Raw genomic sequence first — 25,054 nt, 5'->3', positions numbered from 1 at the left:
CACTGCCTGCTGGTAGCCATGGGCTGATTTCTGCTGACTCTTTTCTTCTTTATTGCTTCTTTGTGTGCCTTTGGGTCTCGCTGGAGGGGGTTCGTGTTTTCGTTCGGAAGGGCCAAGGTTAAGATCGGCTGGATCGGGATGGGTTGGCATGGCTTTTACAAGTGTTGGACCTGCAACTGTTTGCTCGAAGAGGCTGGGCGGTGTCTCACGGTACCCTCTAATTTCTCTACATTGCTGTCATAAGTTTGTCTGTTAGTGATAGGGGGTGGCTGTTTCAGGCAAGGGGTCTAAAGGGGCTGGGAGCCCACATGGATATGCCCTCCTCCGTTCTCTCTTTTCCTACCTTTGGGGTTTTAGTTATTAGGGGCGACAGGCACGCTGCTGGTGGGGTTAGGTTGTAGCCATTTGCAGGGGTGCAGGGTGGGGGGCTGGAGGTTTTTTTTTAATGTTGCCTTTTTTATTTTCTATGGCCTTTTCCTCTTTCTCTTTCTTTTCTCGTAGGGTCAGTATAGCTACGAATCATTCGGATTCTTATCGTATGCTTGTATTTCGTGCTTTTGCTTTCATGACATCCTGATTTATGTGCGGGCAGGCCTCGAGTATTGGCGCAACATGGAAATGTATATTGTGTGTTCTTTTGTACCGACCTATATGCTCTGGCGCCAAATCTCCATTATAGTAGTCATTACATGTATATCCTGTTTCTTACCCTGCCCCCCGCATTCTCCTGTTCGACTGTATGGCACCTGATCCTCTCTTATATAATATAAATTGAAACCTCTGTCTTATCCTGAAATCCAGCTATGCATTCCAATACAAGTTTTATTCTGAATCGCTGCCGGACCTTTGGGTTGTCGGCTGATGAGCTGTGTCGTATTGTGATATCAACGATTTTAATTTGTCTAGCGGCCGGCCCCCACGGTTGTAGGCCCATGCTTGTATTTCTACTGAATGCTAAAATAAAGGTTTAAAAAAAAAAGGCCTGGCAAAGATCATTGACAGTGAAACATTTAGTCTCACATGGAATCTGAAATAATATCCCGAATGGATTTGGTACCACGGTACAACAAGGAACTATTATGTTGTTAATTTTATGGAGATCCTGTACTATGGGGTTCCTACCACGCAGCAAGTTACATGGACTCCCCAGGATCTCTTCCAAAATGCCTTGTTAAATCATAGTCTCAATCACATGTGTAATTCCAGCATCTGTCTCGGGAGTCACGTTATACTGCGGTGTTCTTGGATATTCAGCATTTGGCTTAGCTTGGATATGGACTAGCTCAACTCCTAAGATGAGTTTGATGTCCTTTCCAGAAGAATCACATACTAGGTCTCCCACTGTATCTCTGAGATCCAACAGTAAGCCTTCTACTGTCAACATGGGGAACAATGAACCGCACAAGTTCTGGTTTGCCAGTTTGAAGGCAATGTCCTCATCATTCGTCTGAAGATTAATACTTTTTGGTGTACAATAGATTCTGCAATTTACCTTTCACAGAAAATCACATTCTGAAAGGCACACAGGAATAGAATCGCACACCACAAATTGATAATTATCTTCACAGGTACTTCTTCAGTAAGGGGGTTTGACAATATTTTATTCACAACTCCTACAACTTGGGTAACGCTTTCCGAGAGGGGTAGGCTAGCGGGTAGCACCAGTGTCAATCAAGAAAGTGAAATTGTGGCCATCTACATCTGCATCAATGTATGCTCTACTTTGGTCTACCTCTGAGACTGCAACAAGTGTAAAGTCTTCCTCCCCCCTCAAGCACCGTCATAAGGACTGATCTGAACTGTACTCATTAGATGCGTCAAATATGGAAAACTGTTGATACGAGCCATTATGATGAGACATATTCTGATTCCCATTCATGTCCACGTTTTGATTAAATCTGGCGCTATTTACAGCTTGTTGGTGCATCAGGGCCTGTGGAACTTGCCTCATAGGCTCCTGGGAACTAGCTGAAGTTTGGAATCTTGAGCTAGGTACATTCTGGGATTGCATAACTTTACCCTGGGGTTGATTAAACTCTCCATTCTGTTCTTGAGTTCCGGGACTAAAATGACATTTGCGCTTCCAAATCCCCCCATGTTGGACCAAAAATGACATGGGATTCACTTTTTTATAGCGGCAATATCAACTCCAGGTTTAGGATCTATAGGAACACCTCTTATCATTCATTGTCCATGAAATCCTCCACCGTGTTGCATTAGAGCACCAGACTAGTAGACTACCTGCATAGGGGAAGTATTCCCTACATACGGTTGTCCCTGGACCCTTTGAGCAGCCTTCATCTGAGCTACCATTAACTTTTCCTTCCACTTCTTGTGCTTCATCTCAATATTTGATTAAGCTCCAAGCTTCCACCTATTATTTCATCTAACTCAATATTAAATGTAACATCATCTATCAAATCTCCTTTTACAGCCGATTTTATAGTTTGATGGCTCGCCTTTGCATTTTCTCTTGAATTATTATTATTATGCTCCTACAACCACAGCTCTAAATCTTGGGCATCAAATAGATGTTGATTCTCAGAAGACCTCTTTTGTGTAGTGCTGTCTTGGGGCGTACTATTACATACATTCAGGAGAGTTTCCCAGGCAGGTGAATCCATCCCTGCCAATCCAGGGAAAAAAATATATATGTCTGAATCCATTCTGTACTACAGAATGATCTGCACTTGCTGCATTCGGTGAGCTTACATTCATTGGAACCAACAGGACAATTTGCATTCTCTGGCTATCTTTATGGTATCTTCGCTCCTGTAGAAGCAGGCACTCTCTGACTTTCGTTCCCAGCAGGAATAGAATCATACATAGGGACTATGGTATCAGAAGCGGGTACTGTAAGAGCATCTGGACGTTTTGAAGCCAACGTGGAGTTACAATTTCCTGAAGAGCCAGGGACACATGCTCCCATACTAACCCCTGCTATAGTTTGTTTCCTGCCAGATGATACAACTCCGACATCAACAGGACTAGAAGCAACCGGTGCTGAAGTACTTCCAGAACTACAGATAACACTCCTATTTCCCCCACCTCCAAAGTATGTTTGAGTACATGGACTTTCAGCTAACAATCTATCCAAAAGGCTTTCACTCGCGTCACTGTCCTTGTGCCCCTCTCTACTTTTTTCTTTTCCTTTCTCCTTCCGTCCACATCATTTTCCTCACTTGTTATGGCAGGGTACAATCTCGCTCCTTCAATCATGTCTAGTCCCCATCTCTTCTGTTCATCCCATCTCGTGTCTGCATATGCACACATTGCTTCCTTCATCCTCCCATGATATTTGTCCCTTTGTTCAACACACGCTGCACGTTCCCATGCATTAAGCGCTTCAAACTGTGGAGGCCTAGGTAATGGTTTCCTTGCAAACAATATTCCTCTCATATGGTCAATTATTCTCAAATTAAAGGTACCATAGCATGGAAACATTAATGAACCCTCTTTCTCTGTGACCTTGTGCCAATTCTTTAGCCAGATAATAGTATGGAGCCCTACATTCATCACCATATAGTGAGCTGGCGTACCCTTCGGTGGCGCTTCCTCGCCAATTCTAGTAGGTACATCTACATCTCCTTTAATGTTTTATTCTTCAATCTCAACAATTTCAACTCTAACCCAAATTAAATGAAGTTCAAGTTCTGCAGCAATATGATCACCAATAACAGCACAGCATCTGAATGACAATTGCAACCAATCCCAGCGTGGCTTTACACCAACCGACCTATCCCAGCACGGCACACTCTGACATCACTTTTATTACTCACAGAAGTTCACCCTCCTTCACACTCTTCCCCACACTCTCTCTCACTTTTGATTATACTAAAACAACAAATAACAATTGTCTGCTCTCCTAAAAAAATCGATAGAATTCCATCACTAAAGTAACATGCATTCACAAATGAAACCTCGACCAGCGGGGAATCACTTAAATCAGTGTAGTTTTCCTTCTGTGCAGAAAGGTCCCCCACACTAATTACAACTCTAACTAGCACACAAAAGTTCCCTTTCTCAATGGGGCCGGCGACAAGGTCTCCTGACAAACTCCACAAAACATTAGCAGACAATTACAACACAGTGTCTTCTGCACCTTTATTATATATCTCGAGATCTTAGGTCGCATCGGACCCAATAACAACTTAACACAACTCTCACAAAATCCCCCCCAGGCATCACACAATCAATATTGCACTGCAAGGTAAGCATAATCCTCACACACACACACACACAACTCTACTAATAGTCACTACTCCGCTGCCGCTGTTTCAACACATGCCAGTGGAGAAGCGTGGCTCAATGGTTAGAGTGGCAGACCCTGATGCAGAGGTCTGGCCCGGGACCAGGGTTCAATTCCCGCCTCGGCGGCTCTTGGACTCAATCTCCCCGGACCTGATAATTCTCGCCTCGGTGCCTAGTCTAATCATGGGTCCCACTCTGTGACTCTGGGCAATAGCTTGCTTAATCTCCACAACGGTCCCAGCAGCGCTTGGATGCCTGGCTTCACCTTGGGGGTGCCCAGGAGTGGACATCTCACAGGAAAGCCAGGAAGAGTTCCACAGCGGTATGAATACAGCGCTACGAGACCTCTGGGTAGAAGGCGCTATATAAATACAAACACATTGAAATTTACATTTACTGGAACTCTGTCTATTCTCCACGTCTTGATCCTGGATTCTAGACTAGGGCTTCGGGGATTGGGGTCTAGACTGTTCTAGGTTACATTCTATCTCCCTTGAATTCAAGAGCTAACCATCCTACTCTGCTACCAGATGCAAGAGTGTAGGCCCACTTAAACATTAATCTCCAATCTGATGGTCTTGGTAGCAGCTTGAGAGGTAAGAGGGAGAAAGAAAATCACATTTGATTCCCAATACGGTGTAATAAATATAGTTACACAATACTCCACTCAACAATTAAATCTGAGTACAGCAAGGTTTAATTTTACATTTAGGAAGAAATATATATAGACCAGGTTCAACATTATCGTATAGAAATACAGAACGAACCAAATGAGTCAAAATCTCCTAAAGAGATTAACCCTATATAACACAAAGCAAACAACTAACTCTATAATGACAATGAAAATAATCAGGAAAAAAACTTGAGTATTAAACTGCATCAAATGATTCTCCAAGTTAAGCATGAGCAAGCTATCTCTTCTTACACTACCTTAAAGGAGCAACCCTAAACTAAGAAGCATTTAGTAAAGGTGAAATTAGAAAGGTGTCAGCTGTTAGAGTCCTCAGTAGAAGGCACTCCAACCATAGGTCACATAGCATAAAGCCACACAAGGAGATACATTGATCTGCTCCCCGTGAAGTGCTAAGATGTCTCTCTTGCCCCTCATTAAGTTACAGCATACAATGTCAATTGTGTTCAAGGTAGACAATCCCATGTGACTTTTGTTAGTACTTTTCCATGATTCCATCACAACTGGATACTTGCACCACCTTTTCCACATCGATAAGAGGCAGCTTCATTCATCCTTGGTCATTCTTTTCCTCCTCCTTGAGAACTCGCCTCCTTTCTCATTACAGTGTTTCTCCTTGCCAGACTTCGTCTTCTCATACCTTGCTATCTAACAAAACAAAACCCTTCTAAGCTAACGAATGAGGCTTTGTCCACACCTGCAGTGGAAACAAAAATAAAAGCAAATACATTCCATGTTGAAGGGTAAATACAAATTATATGTTAGACTTTAAACATGCGCTTGAACGGTTTCTTGAGGCCCACTGTTATATCAACTTACCAGTTCACAAGGTTACAGAATATGTGCAGATTTCTACACATAATAAATGCAGCTTCTTAAAACTTGAATACATTGCAAAGAATTACGAAGATGTCATTCCAAATGCACCTGCATGGAAATAATTCTTGTTACACATATAAATGTTTAAACATTAGCCTACACATACTCATTCTATTTTATTAACCTCACAATGAGACACATTTCAAACATTAACTTCTCCTGTCACAATAATATGTAAATGTTACATAGCCCTTTTTAGTCACATTCTATGCACACAATTATAAGTCTCATAAATCTTCACTTGGCGTACCTTTAATATGCAATACTCAATTTTCCTTAGTAATATTAATCACATAGAATATATTCGAGTGCTGACTATGCATGAATATGATGCACTCCCACAGAAACTCAGAATGGGATCAAAATTGCTCTAAGTTAGAGTTTAGAGCCCTAAGGAATGGGACTGCACCTATAACACACACTCAATAAGTGTTTGTTTTTAGCAAACCTGGACAGAGCATGTGAATCACTGATGGATGTGAACATAATATTGGGGAGCACTAAACAAATGGTAATGCATGCAGAACACCTGGTGACCGCATACATGGTATAGACGGAGGAATTAGAATTGACTAACACACTACATGATATCTTGATTCCATGAATAACGAGTCACTCTAGTTGGTTTATGTGTCATGTTGCACACTTTAGTCACTTTGGTGATTTATTTGATGTGGTGCAGGGTATGGGGAGCACAGTGCATTCACTTTTCAACTGGTTTCAACATGGGATAGATTTTCCCAGATGGTTTACACAGATGCTCGATATCATAGAGCGTGGAGATTGATTCATAGAAACACAGTGATTAATATCAAATGGAGAATGAGCTATAGGATGGTTCACAATACACCACTATCCTGGGACTAAGGGTAAGTCATGGATTTTGAAGATGATGGATCATTGACAATAGCGTGATTTGACGTTTCTTAAGAAATAAAATGACGTAATTATTCTCTTTTAGTTTTCATAGAAAATGATCTACTGGTGAAGGTCTATACAGTTCAAAATGCATGGAGGAATGATTATCTATTGTTGATTTTGAACACATTGAAATTATAAGAAGTGATGCTTTGTTTTGGATGATATTAAGAAGGGTCTAAATGGACTTGGATAAATGAATTTGAAAATAAAAATACAAGTAATAATAAATAAAAGGAGAACATATGATTTTGTCCAACATATGATTTAGTCCAACATATGATTTTGTCCAACATATGATTTTGTCCAACATATGGAAGATTTGTTTGGTTAAATAATGAAGTAACTCACCTAGAGGGAGAACTGAGAGTGCAAAGGAAGACGCAACGCCAGGAGGGCAGAGCTTAAATACTTTACACATTGCCTCTAAGTTAAACCCGCCTGATTTTGTGCCAAACTACCTGAGTGGCAAGCAACTGTGAATGTAGGCATTTTTTTTGGTTCACCCTGACAAGAATTGTGGTTGTTGCTTCACCAGGGGTCCCATACCCCTCAACCAAAAACCCAATTTCTAACACAGACGTATAACTCAATTCTTATGGACAGAGATAGTAATGACTTGCTGGTCATTAGAAACTAAAAAGATGTTTGACTCCATAGAGTGGTGTTCATGTGTGCATATTAAAAAAGATAGGATATGGCCTGGAGTTTGTGGAATGAATGGTGTGAGTGTACTGGGGCCTAATATATTAAGATTGGGTCTGCAAAACATAGGCAAATAGCGCACTGACTTTTTGCTGATCTAGTCTGATATTTTGGACCATCCTATGTACTAATAGGTAGGTTTGCGAAATAGGGAATAGCGGGGGTTACATAACTTGCCTAAATAATATTAATTAGGGTGGCTGCAATTTGCAACCCCCTGCGATTGCCTACAATCACATACATAGTGACCTGCAAGGCACAGCAGACAACTAACTCTGGGACTGCATTTCAAAATGGAAAAAGTTTTTTTTTTAACAGCCTAATTCCCTGAAAGGAAACAAGGCAGTTCTCTATTTTGAAAAACTTCAGTGAGTTGCCAATAGTCCACTGGACCACTGTCTTCTTCCAACTTGATTAGCAAAGGGGAAGGTGTCCCAGGAAGACCCCTTCCCCTTTCGGAATAGGTTAGGACATCAACTTGGGAGTAAATAATGATCAATTGTTTGCAACCCGAATTGTGGGTGCAAACCATTAATAACTCAAAGTTTGGAAGGAACGCCCAAAACAGGCCCCTTCCAAGAGGAAACACCCTTTTGCAATTCACAAAAAAGTTTCTGAATCACACAAAAATGGATAATAAATTGGAAAAACAGTTTTTGTGGTTGCATACCCTGTGATTTTGCGAATTACAGCATTTGTGACTGCAACATCCCTTAGCACATCTGGATCATGGAGCCCACAGCAGAGTTGCACATGAATGGGATTCTTTCCCTTGCATTTTGGTGAGGTATGGGCTCATAGCTGGCATGCTCCTTTAACCCCTTCCCCTGCTTTTTGCTGTCTGCGCGGAACTATTACCCATGAGTTAGTTGTCTTTCAGGCATCTAGCCCAGGATTACTGTGGTTCTTTAAAAACTGTCTCTGCTGTCTAGGCTTACAGGTCAACGCCGTCTCCTCCTCCTGCTTCAACACCCTCCGAATGCTCCACAGGATCTACAAGTGGATCCCCACCGAAACAAGAAGAACGATCACCCAGGCCCTCGACAGCAGCAGGTTGGACTAAGGAAACGCCCTCTACGCAGGAACCTCGGCCAAACTCTTGAGACAGCACTAAACGCATCCAGAACGCCTCTGCACGTCTGATCCTCGACATCCCCCGCTGCAGCCACATCACCCCCCCACCTGAGAGACCTGCACTGGCTCCCCGTCAACAAGAGGACACCCTTCAAGCTCCTCATCCACGCACACAAAGCACTCCACAACACGGGACCAGCATACCTCAACAGACGACTCAGCTTCTACACTCCCACCCACCAGCTCCGCTCCGGCGGCCTCACCCTCGCCGCAGTCCCCCGCATCCAAAGAACGACTTCCGGCGGCAGATCTTTCTCCCACCTCCCCGCCAAGACCTGGAACACCCTCCCCGTCCACCAACGGCAGACCCAAGACCTGCTTACCTTCAGAAGACTTCTCAAGAACCGGATCTTCGAGCAGTGGAAGCAACCCCCCTTCCCTCCCCCCCCCCCCGCGCCTTGACACCCTTGCGGGTAAGTAGTGCGCTTTACAAGTGTTATGATTGATTGATTACAAAGCTAAAGCTTGCAAACAATTTACAGAGCAGAATCTTGAGGAGCTGCTGAACAAGTTCATTGATGATGTGCTGCACTCGACGAGTCTTCCTCTCTTGCTTCTCGCAGAGGAGTAATGCGAAATGAAGAGACCCTCCTGCAGATTGTGATGAGGGGCCCCTGAGTCTCCCATATCTCACAGATATACATTGGACTTAGGATGAATGAGGGCCCCTGGAAGGTTTGGCGTCCCCTTTGAATGGTTGGTGGCCCCTCTGCTATGCACTGAGTGCAGGGGCCTGCATTACGACCTTGGCTTCTCAGAAGAGCCAACCTGTTTAGGGTGCTCTCCTTGTTGCCATAGGAATACCCCTCAATGATGAGCTGAACTACACCTGGATAATGGTACCACACTTAGGTGTTTGTTCTGGGATGGTAAGTAGTTGAAAGTTCATCTGACCACCTTAAGCAGTCCCCTGCTTGAGGGGGACACTCGGCCAAGTGTTTAAATGTGCTACTGGCCTTTTCTATTGGTTATGGATCAACAAAACAGCCCTCTCCCCAACTGACAAATTCTCACTTTGACTTGACAGATCAGCGATGAGCGACAACACCTAATGGCATTTCGTATATGGGAGAAAGGGAATGGAGAATTTGTCACAAGGTACCAATTCTGTTGCATAGGCCTTAAAAGGAGCCCCAGGCTTAGTTGATATAAAGGTAAACTGACAAGAGACTTCTCTTTTGTTGAGAAAGCTGATGTGGGAAATATACAGACCGCATGGTTTCAGACAATGATTGACCTCAGACATCTCCAAATTCGAATATGTCGTCAGTTAGAAGGGCATTGGAGTGCCTGGGGATAAGATTAGCTCATCCCTTTCTGGCTCCAGGGACTCTTAATGCAGTTGGTACTGGCCAACAGAGGGAGCAAGAGAACTGATTGGCTGGGTTGCGAGTATGGGGGGAGTTGAAGGGCTTCCGCTTTCTTGCTTTCCTCTAAGTATCTAGTGGGTCTCACTGCATGGATAGAAAGGCAGGGAAGCCTAGGGTTGGGGATTAGGTGTAGGAGGGATTAGCAGGAAAAAGAAAGGCTGGGAGGAATGAGAAAGTGTTTGCTGCACTTAAGATGCTTCAGGAGGTAAGGGAGGCAACCTTTTGGTGCCCAGATTCGTAGTTGAGAGTGAGATGGCAGGGCAAAGTAGGCCCTAGAGGTAAGTGGTGATGGTCTTGGTAGCATGGGCGTTTACCTGTTCAAAGACGCATGCCTAAAGCACAGCGGTGTGAGAGAGGGTAAGTGAGTATGCAGCAGCGGATCGCATGGCATAGGAGACAGCAACTACCGAAGCGAATGGCGGAAGCTGTGAAGTAGCACGGGTCAGCCCCAGCAGTGCCAGTCAGAAAGAGAGGTAATGTAACCTCTTGATGGTAGTGAGGGGAAAGGAAGGTGGAGGAAGGCCAGGCAGTGATGGGAAGAGGAGTGCCGGTGCAGATTTCTTACCGGCTGTGTATGAAGATGGATTGCAACCAGGGACTGGCTCATATAGTTGAGAACTCCAAGGGTGGGGAGAGGAAGGTTGAGTGGCTGAGGAGGCTGGTAGTACAAGGGGAGAGGGCGAAGTTAAGTGTGGTGGTAGAGTTGGCCCAGCAGTGCAACAAGCTGACGCCATTAGAAATGACAGTGAAAAGAAACAGTGAGGAAGAAGTAAAGCGGGAAGGACTGGGTGTGGAGGAGAGAGGAAGAGGGAGCTTTGGGAATGGAAGGCAGTGAGTTTAAGGCAAAACAAGTAAGAGTTGAGTAGGAAGGGGTAACGGGTAAAGGCACAGCTAGAGGTTGAACATTTGAGGGTTTTGGAGGGGAGCATAGTTAGGCAATAGTTCTTTTTCAAAGGCAGGGTGGTTCAGGAGCGCACAAGAATGAATTCAGGGCATTTAAGGAGTGGGCATCAGACCCAGGCATGTGCATTATGTTCTTCGGTGTTGAGCTGGATTTGGTAAGAGTGAACCATTGTTGCACAAAGATATAGTAGGTGGGGGTAGTAGGATGTAGGTGTTGCGTCATCTTGATGAGTTGAGTTTTATTGTATAGTTAATTAAAACCATTACAATCATGCATATCATTTTTGACATTTTGTAACAAAATAAAATAGGTCGCCATTAAAACACAATAAAATTTGGATAAAATATTGCCCAAGGAAAGACTTGAACAGCAGAAAGCAAAGTGCAATGGCATACAAAGAAAGGTGCAATGTGCAAGGCCACATTTTGACCTATACAGGGATTGTGGTGTATATCAGGCGTGTTCCGCGGCATTCGCTGTGAGCAAGCAATCAGTTCCCTGTCGATGTAATCTAAACATGACGGCAAAGAGTGGCCAGCCTCGTAAATCAGGATCTTAGCAGCAGTTTAGGGGAGATACTAGAAAGCAAGAATGGGTATGTAGAAAAAGTTCAAATGCAGCAATTGTTACAGCTACAGGATTCTAATAAAAATCATAAGTATTCTGCTTATTTTACAGCAGAGAGAGGTACTAAGAAACAGATAATCTATTTCCAGAGATTTTACTATGTGGTAAAACAATACATTTTTAAGAAGACGTCGGATACTTGGGGGAAACTAAGTGCTATTTGCAGGAATCTTATTGTGAAGTAAAACCGTGCATACATTAAAATAAATCATAGGATGCTTAGGCCACATTGGTCTAGTACCTAGCGACAACTTTCGGTTGAGAAGCAGAAAGCTCAAAAGAAATGCCTCATGTGATAAGAAGTGCTAGAGCAGCAGGTGATACACCTGCAAGAGTCTAATGTAAAGCGTAGGTTTTCAGCCTAACTTGCAGCAGAGTAAAGTGCTAGGTGCAGAATGGCTGTTTGCAGAGATCTTGCTATAGAGTGAAACAATGCATTTATTAGAGATCATTGGATACTAAGTGCAAAGCAGCTGTGTGCAGAATATTGCGATGGAGTAAATGCATACATTGTGAATCATTGAATATCTGAAAAAGAGAAATTAGTCCGCATAAAAAGATATATACAGTCTCCCTGGAGTGAGTCCTTTTTAAAGTGCATGGTATACCAGTCTTTAATGTTCCTGAAGTTCCCATTAAGGCAGCAGCGCAGGCTGCATCTTGTGAGGGTTGGATCAAAGTACCGTGGTACATTCGACTGTAATACAGTCTGCAAACTGCTTGGCCTGTCTTTTTATGCTCAGTTCAGCGGTGGATAGGTATGTTACCAGGCGACAGCCTAGTTAGACACCTTCACCGGAGAAGCATGCTACTAGCACTGCTTGTCTGCAAGTCTGAATGTGTTTCTTGTTAAAGAGTGTTCTTAGCAAGATCCGATGGTCCCGTATCAAGGACTTGCATATAGTTAGCAGATGCACTATGTCCTCCTCCCTCTCCCCGCAAAGCCGGCAGATTGATGGCTTCGAGGGGTGTAGCCAAGGCGGCATGTGATATGCAGATGGTAGTATGCCTAGGCGGAGTTTCAGGAACTTCTGTTTTATGGTTCTAGAAAAGCTTGTATGAAGATAGACTTGAGTGACACCTTGATATAAGACTGCAAGGTGAACCAGCCTTTAGCGCGCTCCGTTAGGGCAGCTTCATCATATATGAGTGATTCCTTTTTAATCCTGTTATTTACAATTGTTTTGAAGCTAGCAAAGGTCCCTGGTAGCTCCCAAAGTTCCTGCAGTCCCAGTTGGTTAAGTGAGTTGTCCAAATAACGTCTGGCTGGAGATGCCTCCTTAGTTTTCAGTTCTTTCCACAGGTAAGTGTATAGCGAATCAGGCGGACCCCTTTTAATTTTAAACAAACTTTTGATAAATGCCCCTTTGCGGCCAAGCTATTGCCTTTGTATCCCAAACTCCAGCCTTAGTTGTGCGTGGGATGTGTATCCTGGTAGCCCAAAAATCATTTGGATTGCTCTTGTTATTATACGATACAGAGTTTCAGCGTCTCTACGTCTCATGGCTTCGCTTCCATAACTGATTGTTGGTATAAGTTTCGCCTGGATCACTCTGGTTAAAGGGAGGAAATTTGGTCCAGAGATGATGTTCTTAAGGTTTCCTATTGCCACAGCGGTCATTATTCCCCTTTTTTATGGCCTCACATTGAGCTATATAATTTCCTTTATTATCAATAATATCTCCCAGGTACTTGTGGTTTTGTACAGCTTCCAGTTTACATGACGCCAAATGTCAATGATGTTTTTACTATTTTTTCCACAGGTTCATGCTTAGGATTTTGTTTTTTTCTCTGTTAATGCTGAATTTGTTCTCCTCGGAGTACCGAGATGTGATGTCAAGCATCTGCTGTAAACCTACTGGTGTCTTGCTTATGAGCACCAAATCATCCACATAAAATAGGTTAGACAACTGAAGGCCACCCAACTTGAGAGAGAGGGAGAGCTCTGCAATAAAAAGATTAAAAAGTATTGGGGCGAGCACACAGCCTTGTTTTAGTCCAGTGGTAGTTGGGATCTTCTTTGTTAGGTGGTCTCCTGTGCCCAATTTTACTTGCACCCAGGTGTTGTTGTGTAAGAGGACTAGCTGTTTTAGAAGTAGCGATGGTATATTCAGCCATTTTAATTTTTGACACAATAAGTTCCTCTTTCTCCGGCCTGGTGATTAATTGGACTAAGTCCTGTGTTTATGTACTCTCGGGGGTCACTCCCCCTTTGCCACGCGTCTGCCCCATACAGGTAACGCAGATGGGATTTAAATATTTGGGGGTCTTTATTTCATTAGACCCTGTGATCCGTTACGAGCGTAATCTGCTTCCTCCGCTACAGCGGTTAAAGTCTGACGTTGCGGCCTGGTGTGGTCTGCCATTGTCCCCTCTCGGGCGTGCAGCCCTGTTTAAAATGATGTCTTTACCTCGGTTTTTGTACGCGCTTCAGAACACGTTTGATGTCATTCCGGCGAGTTACTTCCGGGAGGTGGAGAGTCTGCAGAGGCGGTTGATATGGGGTGGGCGTCCGCGTATCGCCCTCGCCAAACTGACACTTCCCTGGTATGACGGCGGTATCGCACTTCCGGATATCCAGCGATACTACTGGGCCTCCCAGCTGGTATCGATTAATCATGCAATGTACGGCCCGCGTTAAATCCTGCGTTTGAGATGGATAAGTGGCAGTTGCCGGGTGGAGACTATAATAGGGCGCTTTATTCTAAAACCGTTGGAGGGAAACTCTCGAGACCCACTAAGATAGCAGTGCGAGTGTGGCAGTGTGCGAATGCGGCAATGGGTTGGACGGACCGATTGACCAGGGCGACCCCGCTCTATGTGTCTGAAAGACTGGGCAATTTGTGGAGGACGAAAGGCTTTGAGAAGTGGGATATGATTGGTATTTGTAAGGTTGGGGATCTCTGGATCAAAGATAGGATTAAGACATTCGAGGAGCTGAAGGTAGAATATGAACTTAGTGATAAGGAGTTCTTCCGCTATATACAGATCCGCCACGCATTAAATTCGGTTTTTCCTGCCGGTGTCGCTATCCCGGAATCATCCCCCCTCGAAGATCGGGTGCTAGACGGATATGTTCCGGACAGCACTATCTCTCTGATATACAAGAAATTGATCAACGATCGTACAGATCTGCTGGTACTCCTCAGAGAGGTTTGGACCAGTGACGGTCTAGAGCTGGATGATGAGGACTGGCAAGCTGCGATATCCTCTCCCAAGGAGATCGCGATTCCTGCTCGCCTCCAACTTGTGCAACTCAAGATCCTGCATTGGATCTACGTGACTGGCCCTCGCCTGATTCGTATGGATTATTCTGTAGATGGGTTGTGTACGTATGGATGCGGCTTAACTGCTACTTTCCTCCACCTAATTTGGGAGTGCCCGGAGGTGGTAGTGTTTTGGAATCGAGTGCATGCAGTGATGGAGGAAGTCACGGGTGTTCCGCTGCTGCCCGAAACCAGGCGTTGTTTACTGAATGTTTGGGAACCGATTGATTATGATGTGGCGCAGACTCGGTGGGCGACCCTTGGGAATATGATCGCCAAGAGAGATATAGCACAGTTGTGGGGGTCCCAGAGACCGCCCACTATCTCGGCATGGCAGGAGAATATGGATTGGTGTATGTTTCGGGAGAAAACGTTGTATGTGTCGCGCGGCAGACCGAGGAAGTGGGGTAAAATTTGGGGCCAGTGGAACTCGTACCGGGGTGATGTTTACACACCTCCCCTCTCCGATATTCCGGATGTGACTCCTTCCCCCTAACCCGACAATCCTAGTGTTATCTTGTTCTAGGTATTGTGACTCTGTTTCCCCCCTGCCCCCCTTATTTCCTGCTTTGATGATTTGTATTAAATTGTAATTCGCCTTTTTCCCCCCCTCGAACACGTATCCAGCTGTATTGCCTTCTATTGCCTTGTTTGTTTATGTTTTCTTTTTATTGTCAATAAAAAGAGTTATTAAAAAAAAAATAAGTTCCTCTTTATGTGGTCGAACTCTGAGCTATATGAATAGAGTCCCGTGCACACGATAAACTGAATGGTTTCCTAGTGAAAACCTCAATGTCACCAGAATAGTTCAAAAAAGATTCAAGAGTCCGTTGTATATAGGTATGGATGTTTTAATAGAGGGGTGCTGATCAGTACATCCAAGACATGATTTTTTGTAATAAAGTAAATTGCCGACACGTGTTTCGTCACACTGTGTAGCGGCTGTGACTCATCAGGGCTGGGAAGGAAGGGCAAAAGAATGGGCATGTATTAGAAACGTAGAATTGTAACAGTAGGCTAGGTGTGTGGAAGTGAGAATTAAGTGAAAACCCTATGTCAGTGTAAAAGCAAACTCGGAAGTGACTTGGAGAACATTCAGAGTGGTTCATAGCCCAAATAAAGTGTGACAAAGTGATGTGACGGGATAAAAATGAAAATTATATATACAAATGTACATAGTAAATTGTCGAGTTCATGAGAAAAAACAAAATGCTTGTTGCAGCGTCTAAAAGAAGACCACAACAAAGTTTACATTCATGTAATGTAGCTGTATGGTTGCCTAGCTGCAAAGAAATGGCGCCAAAATCGTTTTAAATAAGAACGGCAGTCCACAAGTGATGTATGTCAGGAACTGGCAGGTACCTAAAAGAAGACCAAATTAAACAGCGGTAGGACAGTTGAAAGGATCCAGAATGGAATAAAATGCAAGGATGGTTATATTTATGTTGAATCGTGCATGTTCCGGGTTGCTGCGCTGTTCTAAAAGAAGACAAACTCAAAAGACTGTGTTCCGCGGTGTCCAAAACAAATATATGACTCTCCTCATCATAGTCTTTTTGGAATTGGAGTGGCTCTGGTGTTATAGGATCTGGTGTTGGAAGAAAAGAAAATGTTAACTTTAACGTGGATGGCATTGCCATGATAGAGATAGTAAACAGGGAGTCTGCCAGGAATGAGAGGGTCTTGATGTTGCTATGGATATTCATGTATAGGTGCTTGACTCACAACATTGTATTTGGAGAGCGACGTGTCAGGTGTTGAAGATAAAATGGCAGATGCATGGTCTCATTTGCAGTGGCAGAAGTTCCAGAGCTTGGTGCCATAGGCAAAGCAGACAAAGACCGGGATGCCAACAGAATTGTGGGAGCTAGGCAAGTAAGAGTACCACTGCCGAATGAAAGGCTATTAGCTGAGCCTGCAAGGTGTCAATCTCTGAATTGTAGGATGATATTTTTCTCCCTATGGATCGCCACTTCCTTTTACACAAATCAATCACTACCGCGATAAGGAAGCACTGGGGGCACTTGTAGTGAGCCACCTGGCCACTGCATTACTTTGTAACGCACTCAACTCCATGGGCCAGGCTCGGACTGTGGAGTATATAATAAAGGGTGACGTCAGTACTCATGACTGACGGCACGAACAGAGCATCTGAGTAGACGTCCATTATTGTAGCCCCGCTGTCAGTAGTTAGGCCTGCTTTGCCCCCAGCCCCTAGAAGACGGTTGCAGCCCGACGGCCTGTCCCAGGGATTACCCTTGGTCCTTCCCCTAAGCTACCGATAATCCTACTACATGGGGTATCACATTGGCGACGAGGTGAGAGTTGACCCCGCGGGCGGCCACGTGTCTGGCCCATGGGCCAGCCTTCGACTTCTGTCGGGCTGGTGGGACCTGCTTGTGGGCCGAAGGAGTGGTGGACGCCTGGCTATCGGTGGAGGTGCTGGTCCACACGGTAAAGCACTGAGAGGTGGTTAACGCCTGGGCCTGCGCGGAAAAAGGAGAGGCGTGGCCTGGTGAGGCCGGAGTGGCGTAGAGTCATCGGCCCGTGACTGCACTGGCTGCGTGGTGTGTGATGCCCGGCGGCGATGTCTGATTCACCGGGAAGGGAGGCTGCCGGAATGCGGGGGCGGTGGGAGGGCAGCCGGGTCGCACACCCGCAAAGTCCCTCCCGGAGTTCTGTCAGCTGGCAGACCCCAAAATGGCGGCTCCGCACTGGAAGAAGTGGCTGGGGCAGCTCGAAAACTATTGGGGCATCCGTGAACATACTTGATGCTGATCAATATAGTAGGTTTAACCCGAGGCCACGGTTAATGCCGACTGCAGCCAAAATTCTCACGTGTGGAGGGGGTACTCCGATTCCGCTGCAGAGAGTCATTGATGCAGAAGTAAAGTACAAGGACAGAGTCACTGCCACTCGGTTCTATGTCACTTGTGATCGGGCAGGCTCATTGCTAAGTTGCCACATGGCTGAGGAACTTGGGTTGGTGATGTTTGCGAAACACATACACCTGTCACAGGTGGACCGGATTCTCGAAGAATTTCCTGAACTGTTCCGAGGGCTAGGCTTGCTGAAAGGAGTAGAGGTCCAGTTTCTTATTAATGAGTCAATCCAGCAGGTGGCACTTCGCCACCGTAGGGTGCCCTTCCATCTAAGACCACTGGTTGAAGCTGAGCTGGACCGTCTTGAACGTGATGGAGTAATTGAGAAAGTGTCCCGTCCCACGCCGTGGGTGTCGCCTCTGGAAATAGCACTCAAGCCGAATCAGCCCGGGGCCATCAGGCTGTGCGTGGACATGAGACTGCCGAACAAGGCCAACAAGACCATCAGCCGGGAGCGGCATATCACCCCGACCATTGACGAGATTGTAACAGATCTAAATGGGGCACAGTGGTTCTCGAAAGTAGATTTGAACTCTGGTTACCATCAATTGATGCTCGCAGAAGAAAGCCGCTATTTCACCACTTTCTCCAAACACGTGGGATTGCGTTGTTTCAAAAGACTGAGCTTTGGGGTGTCCTCGGTGGCGGAAGTGTTCCAGGAGGCAGTTCAGGAAGCGCTATCTGGCCTAGTGGGAGTCATCAATGTCAGCGATGACATCCTGATAGTCTTGAAATCGCTGGAGGAGCACCACGTGAGGTTGAGAGCCACTCTTTGGCAGCTGGTGGGGCAAGGTCTAACTCTTCATCAAACAAAGTGTGACTTCTTTGCTACGGAGGTCGAGTTCTTTAGGTATCGATTCTGAGCCTGGGGTTTGCAGGTGGACCCGGCTATGGTGGAAGCCATCAGAATGGCGGCAATTCCTCAAAAGCCATCCGAAGTGCGGAGTTTCCTAGGGATGGCAGGTTCATCCCTCGATTGGCTACCATCTTGGAACCTCTCCGGTAACTCTCCAAAAAGGACATAGTGTGACAGTGGACCTACAAGAAAGCACAAGCCGTTGCAGACATAAAAAGGGCACTGCTGAAGGGTGCAACTGTAGCATACTTTTGTAGCATACTTTTGGCCGGGAGAGCTCACGGAGCTGATCGTGGATGTCAGTCTGGTGGGACTTGGAGCCGACAGATCAGGACGAGTGGGTGCCCATTGCATACGCCAGCCAGGCGCTCACAGCAGTGGAAACACGCTATGCGCAGATTGAGAGGGAAGCCCTGGCCATCCGGTGGGCGTGTCAACACTTTAACAACTTCCTGTGTGGACACGCGTTTACAGTGGTGATGGACCACAAGCCGCTGGTGCCCCTTTTTGCAGGAACAGCAAGAAATGGGCCTCCACGAATTGCGAGATGGGCTGTTCAGATTCAGTAATATCAGTCTGAGTTGGTGTACCGCCCGGGTGCGAGCAACCTGGCTGACTATGTATCACAACACCCTCTAGCTCCGAGCGGAGTCCAGGGGCCGTAGGTGGATGAAGGAGCTGAGACATTTGTAAGGCAACTGCTAGAAGAGGCCTGCCCCCAGGCTCTGCTGCTAGAAGACATAAGGAAGGTGTCGCTGCAAGATGAGTGTCTACAGGCGGTCGCACGAATGCTATGTGATCATCGGCGGAAATGGTTCCTCATTGGAAATGACAGAAGATCGGCCTACGACAAGGAATCCTAAGAGATCCTGTGGAAGTGCCGAGATGAGCTGCAGGGGACGGCATAATCTTGCGGGGCCCACTCATAGTGATATCCACGGCACTCCGTGGCCAGACGGTAGATCTGGCGCACCAGGGACACCAGGTGATTGAGAAAACAAAGGCCCGTCTGCGAGATAAAGTATGGTTCCCTGGTGTAGATTGGCTCTTGGAGGACAAAGTTAGGAAGTGCCATGCGTGCTTGATAACTAAGCATGGGCGGAAAATCCGTTCCGCTTGCGGATTTTGTGGATTTTCGGTAAATTCTCAATCCGCGAGATTCGCGAATTTCCCGCAAAATCCGCGAACGGAACGGATTGGGTCAAAAGTTCAAGCTGACTTTTTGTAACTATTTTAGAATGGCGCCGGCAAGCTGCCAGAGCCTCTAAAATAGTTACAAAAAGTAAGCTTTAACAGGAAGCACTAATAGATAAAGTTAAGCAGGTGCTAGAGTTGAATCTCAAATTCAGTTACACAATCATTAATCACCCCAAACTTGGGGTGATTAATGACTGTGTAACTTAACTTGACCTTCAACTCAAGCACCTGCTATACTTTATCTATTAGTGCTTCCTGTTGAAGCTGACTTATGGCTGAGGGCAGAAGGCCACAAATTGGGACAGAGGGCATGAGTTAGGCAGAGGGCAGAAGGGCACAGAAACCAGTGGGGCAGAGGGCAAAAGGGCACAAACAAGAGTGGAGCAGAGGGCAGAAAGGCACAAAAACAAGTGGTACAGAGGGCAGAAGGGCATAAAAAATGAGAGGGTGGCAGTGATGAACCAGGCAAAAAAAAAACGCGAATACGCAAAGCGCCCGCGAATACGCAAAGTTCCCCACGAACACGCAAAAATAAAAAATCCACAAAATTCGCCCATGCTTATTGATAACGGCGGCTGACCCACCCGAAGTGTCAAGTATGTCACCATGGGCGCGAGTGAGTTTGGACTTTGGGAGCTTTCCAGATGGGAGGCAAATGGCGGTGTTTGTAGACAGCCATTTGAAGTTCCTGGTAGTGGAGGTAGTTTCCTCAACGGCCTTTGAATGCCTTTAGCCAGCACTGGAGAAGACTTTTGCCTTGCTGGGACTGCCGGAGGAGCTCCGAACAGACAATGGGCCACCGTTCCAAGGACAGGAGTTTCGTGATTTCCTCGACCAGCATGGCATACGGCATCGGAAAATAACACCCCTATGGCTGCAAGCCAATGGAGATGTGGAGCGATTCATGAGGACACTAAATAAAGCTCTACGGATTGGAGTGGCTCAAGGTACCAATCTGGAGACCTGCTTGCACCAGTTCCTGAGGGCCTACCATCAAACGCCTCATTGCACGACCACATGTGCACCTCACGATCTCCTGCTAGAAAGGGCTGTACGTGATGGAATACCCAGAAGTGAAGTGTGGACCCCGGCTGTTCTGGATGTTGAGCGGTCCCAGGCCCGCCGCCGAAGTAACAATGAATGGGCCAGTAAGAAAAGAGGGGCTCGGCTGGCTGACATCCAGGTCGGAGACTACGTGGTGGGCAAAGATCAACACCCGTGATCAAAGTTCCACACCCAATTTGAGCGTGACTTACGTAAGGTGGCATGAATTAAAGGTACTCTGGTTGTTGCAGAGAAGGGAAATCAGCGAAAAGCCCGTAACGTGTTGTGGTTTGAAACGGCCCCTAGTCCTAGTGAGGCAGCTTTGGAGCCCGAGGTTGAAGTGTGGGAAGAAGAAGCAGAGGTGCCCAGGGAAGGGAGCCAGTCATTGAGAACCACCCCGCAAAGACCGAGGGAGGTAGCCAAACAAGGTGATCCTGACCCCCATCGCGGGGTGCCGAGAATGGAGAAGATCGGAGTAGGCACCCTCACTATGGGCTATGTAACAATCCAGAGCCGAGCACCAGGCTGAGAGACTTCTTGTGTTAAGGGTCCCAGGAGGAAGGCCGATCAAGTTTGGTGCCAAGGGACCGGTACAGGAGGGGTCTCCGTAAGTTGCCAGAGTGACATTGTGTTCTACTGTTTATTTCAAGTTCTTGGGTTGAATGGGATGTGGTGAGCCACCCGGCCACTGCATTACTTTGTAATACACTCAACTCCCTGGGCTGGGCTTGGACCGGGGAGTATATAATAAAGGGTGATGTCAGTGCACGTGACTGACGGCACGAACAGAGCATCTGAGTAGACGTCCATTATTGTAGCCCTGCTGTCAGTAGTTAGGCCTGCCTTGCCCCCAGCCCCTAGAGGACGGTTGTAGCCCGACTGCATGTCCCAGGGATTACCCTTGGTCCTTCCCCTAACCTACTGATAACCCGCCACTACACGGGGTATCACAGCACTGTCCTCTGAGCCGCACTTACTCAGGAACTGCCAATATGTGGCCCTATCGTCTGGCACTATTAAAACAGTCTCCTGTTTCTACAGGGCAATTCTCGCTGACTGACAGCATCCACTGAAACACCTACGAACACAGTGGGAGGAGGATCTGGACTTTCCTATCCCTTGCTAGAACTGGGAGATGATACTAGAACTGGTGCCGAAAGTCTCTAGGAATGAGTGTTTCAAATTAATTCATTATTATGTGCTACATAGATCATACCTCAACCCTGAAAGGATTGGAAGATACTTTCACATAGTTGAGGCTGCCTGTCCAAGATGCAGGGAGGGAGGGGCACATATTTACGTATGCATATTTTGGGAGGAGATCACAACCACAATCGGGACTGTCATTGAAAGGGAGGCTGGCTCCCTGTTCCCTAAGCCCCTGCCTACTCATGTGGTTCTCGCATACTCCTAAAAATTATTATAAGCAGATTTTTAGAATTGGTATACATATTGGGTAAGCGTCAAATCCTGCGACAATGAAGGCTACCGGGAGGGCCCCGAATAACCACTTGTAGAAAAGAAATGTAAAAAAAGGTGAGCTGTGAAGGAAGACTGCTACTAAGACAAGCTAACCTCACACTAGGCACGCTACTAGGAGCAACGGTCTGGGAAGTGTTGGTAGGCAGCTTTGTTACACCGGACGAATAACTCCCGGCCTCTCCAGAGAGGTCGCAGACCCGGCAACCAAAACGGGACACATTGAGCCCTCACTAACACTTCAAGGAGCCCTCACTGCTTGCATAAAATGCCACACCGGGCTCCCTGAATACCATGCCTTCTCTAGCTTCTTCTGTAGGGTACACAGACATACTACCTTCAGTTACTACACCGATATAGCTGTATTGACTCATAAGGATGAAGGGGGTTGGGGATGTTGATTATATAGGGAACTCCGATTCGAGTTCATTACGGATTCTGTGTTATCAATTGTTTCTGAAATTGCAAAATGGAGCTTTCTATATAAGCTGTAAAACCCTAATAAAATTTATTTTAAAAAAGGAACTAGAACGCTGCAAACTTGTACAGTCAGTAAACATATTGTGACTGTTTATTAAGAGTACTGTTCACACCTGTAACACGTAATTATATCAACATGTAAAAGCATGTGCATTCATTTGTAGTCAATGAGGAGCTTTGTTATCTTATTCACATGCTGTCCCGAAGAACGATGTCCATCCACTAGTACTAAATAGCAAGCTGCGTTTTCTTACTCACTTGTAGTCTCAGGATAAACAAAGAATATTTCAAAACTGCATCATTAATCCCTCTTTTGAGTTATAACAATACCACACAGAAGAGCCTTCTATTTCAGCAGGTAGTTTTCACATGCATGCCAACATTTTAGAAGAGTAAAGTGAGAGATCTAAAAATAATAATCGGCAGAATGTATTTCCCCCATTGACTTCCATTGAGGCCTGAGCCTGAATAGGATCTAATGGCATGTATGGGCTTGCAAGTGTGCTGCTGCAGGATCTGTTACGAGAAATGCAAATATAGGTTTTTCCTCACCTGTCAGGAAGGAGCGTGGAATGTTTGACCCGGCCTGTGACGGCCAGGTCAAACATTCATGCACATGTAGGGAGTGTAAACCACTCCTCCCCTCCCTTGCTGTTTCAACAGAGCAGCCCTGCCCCACCCCGCCTCGCAGAGCTGCTGTGCCCGCAACAAGATAAATAAGATGATAATAACATTGAGTTATCATTTTATTTTTCCTTACAGTGCTGAAAAGCAGTGGGGCGATGCTCCTCCGCCTAAGCGGAGAAGCCACCTGAATCGGGAGGGTTGGCATGTATAATTTTGATTCTGCAACCACAGTGCAAGATACGGGCATCTTTGTGTGAAGATGTGCTCAGTACTTGGCTGCTTCCAAGTACTGAGCCAATGTTTGAACCTCCACTTAATTATTAATAAATTCACAGTGGCTCGGTCAGAATCCTTACATCTTGCTTTTATGGAAATTACGTCTGCTTTTCATAGGGTGTACCGAGTGAAATTCTGAGCCTTGCTCAGTGAGATGGGGGTCGATCCCAGTATAGTGGCTCTTTTAGTTGAGGTTCACGCATCGACTTAAGCATTGGTATGCTTCGCTCAAGGTGCTACGTGCACTCGATCAATTGTGATGAGCTGTGGGGTTCGGCAGGGATGCTAACTGGCCCCATTTTTGTTGGAATCTGCAGTTTTGGCAGATTGCCTTAAGACTGGTGACTGGTCTCTGCCTGTCCTATTATATGCGAACAATGCAGTCCTGGTGGCTCAGACCGCTGGCCAAGTGTGTGTCTTTTATGAAGCTCCTGGACTTTTCGGTTAACTTTCGAAGTCCTACATAATGGTAGTGGGCCCCAAAATCTACAAGGATAAAGACTTTTAAGGTATCTAACGTTATCCTGAGCAAAGTAAAGGCCTTCCCCTACTTGGTGTTTTATTCGATGTTAAGAATTGTTGGAAACCTCAGATTGAAGCAAAAAGAACAGAGTCAGTTAAAACTATGGGGGCAGTTTTTAGTTTTGCACATAGGCTCAGGTCTAGCGTACCAAGAGATCTCCTTAAAATCTATCAGGCCAAGTGTAGTGCACAGCTTCAGTATGGAAGTGAGGTTTGGGGGTATGTCAAATTGGACCAGATTCAATTAATGGAGAATTATGTTTTGTGTAAGCTAATTCATGTCCCACACTCAACCCCAGCATTTTATGTATATGAGGAATTGGGTCTTGATTATGTTTGGGATCTGATAGCTCTAAGCCTGCTTATGTGCATGATTAAGATATGGAGCAGGGCAGAGCTGAACTTAAGCTGTTTGATTCTTGAGGATTGTTTGGTGCCGGACCAGGCATCTAGTATACCTTGGATTGTTCATGTTAAGGCAGCCCTGTTTTCTATAGGTAGGCCAGATATCGTTACCAATCCTACCTCACTCTTCATCCAGGAGCTGGGAAGTGTCAACAGGTTGTTTTTGGTATGCTCCTGTTTGGAGAGAGAAGTTTTAGAACTCCAGAAGCCTTCTGAGAGGGGTTATATGCTTTTAAAAACTGTGTAAGGGATGAAATCGTATTTGGGTTTGGTTCACTCACAGCATGATAGGTTCTTATTGACCAGATTCAGGTTTATTCAATTGCATCATATATTGGCGCCACCATGTGGGTGGGTTTGGGCTGAGGAAAGGGCACCCTTCGGCTGCGACGGTCTGTCTCGGCAGGATATGCTCCATTTAAAAAATGTTTTGAACTTTACTTCAGCTGGCCAAGGAAGCGTTTTATAATCCCCTTGGGTGTCCAAGAAGTCGAGACCAGATTAATTGCTTTATTCTTGTTTTTATGAATAATGTTATTGT

This window comes from Lissotriton vulgaris, chromosome 3_1 (assembly GCF_964263255.1).
Source record: "Lissotriton vulgaris chromosome 3_1, aLisVul1.2, whole genome shotgun sequence".
In the NCBI taxonomy this organism is placed as follows: domain Eukaryota; kingdom Metazoa; phylum Chordata; class Amphibia; order Caudata; family Salamandridae; genus Lissotriton; species Lissotriton vulgaris.
This window is presented reverse-complemented; position numbering follows the sequence as displayed.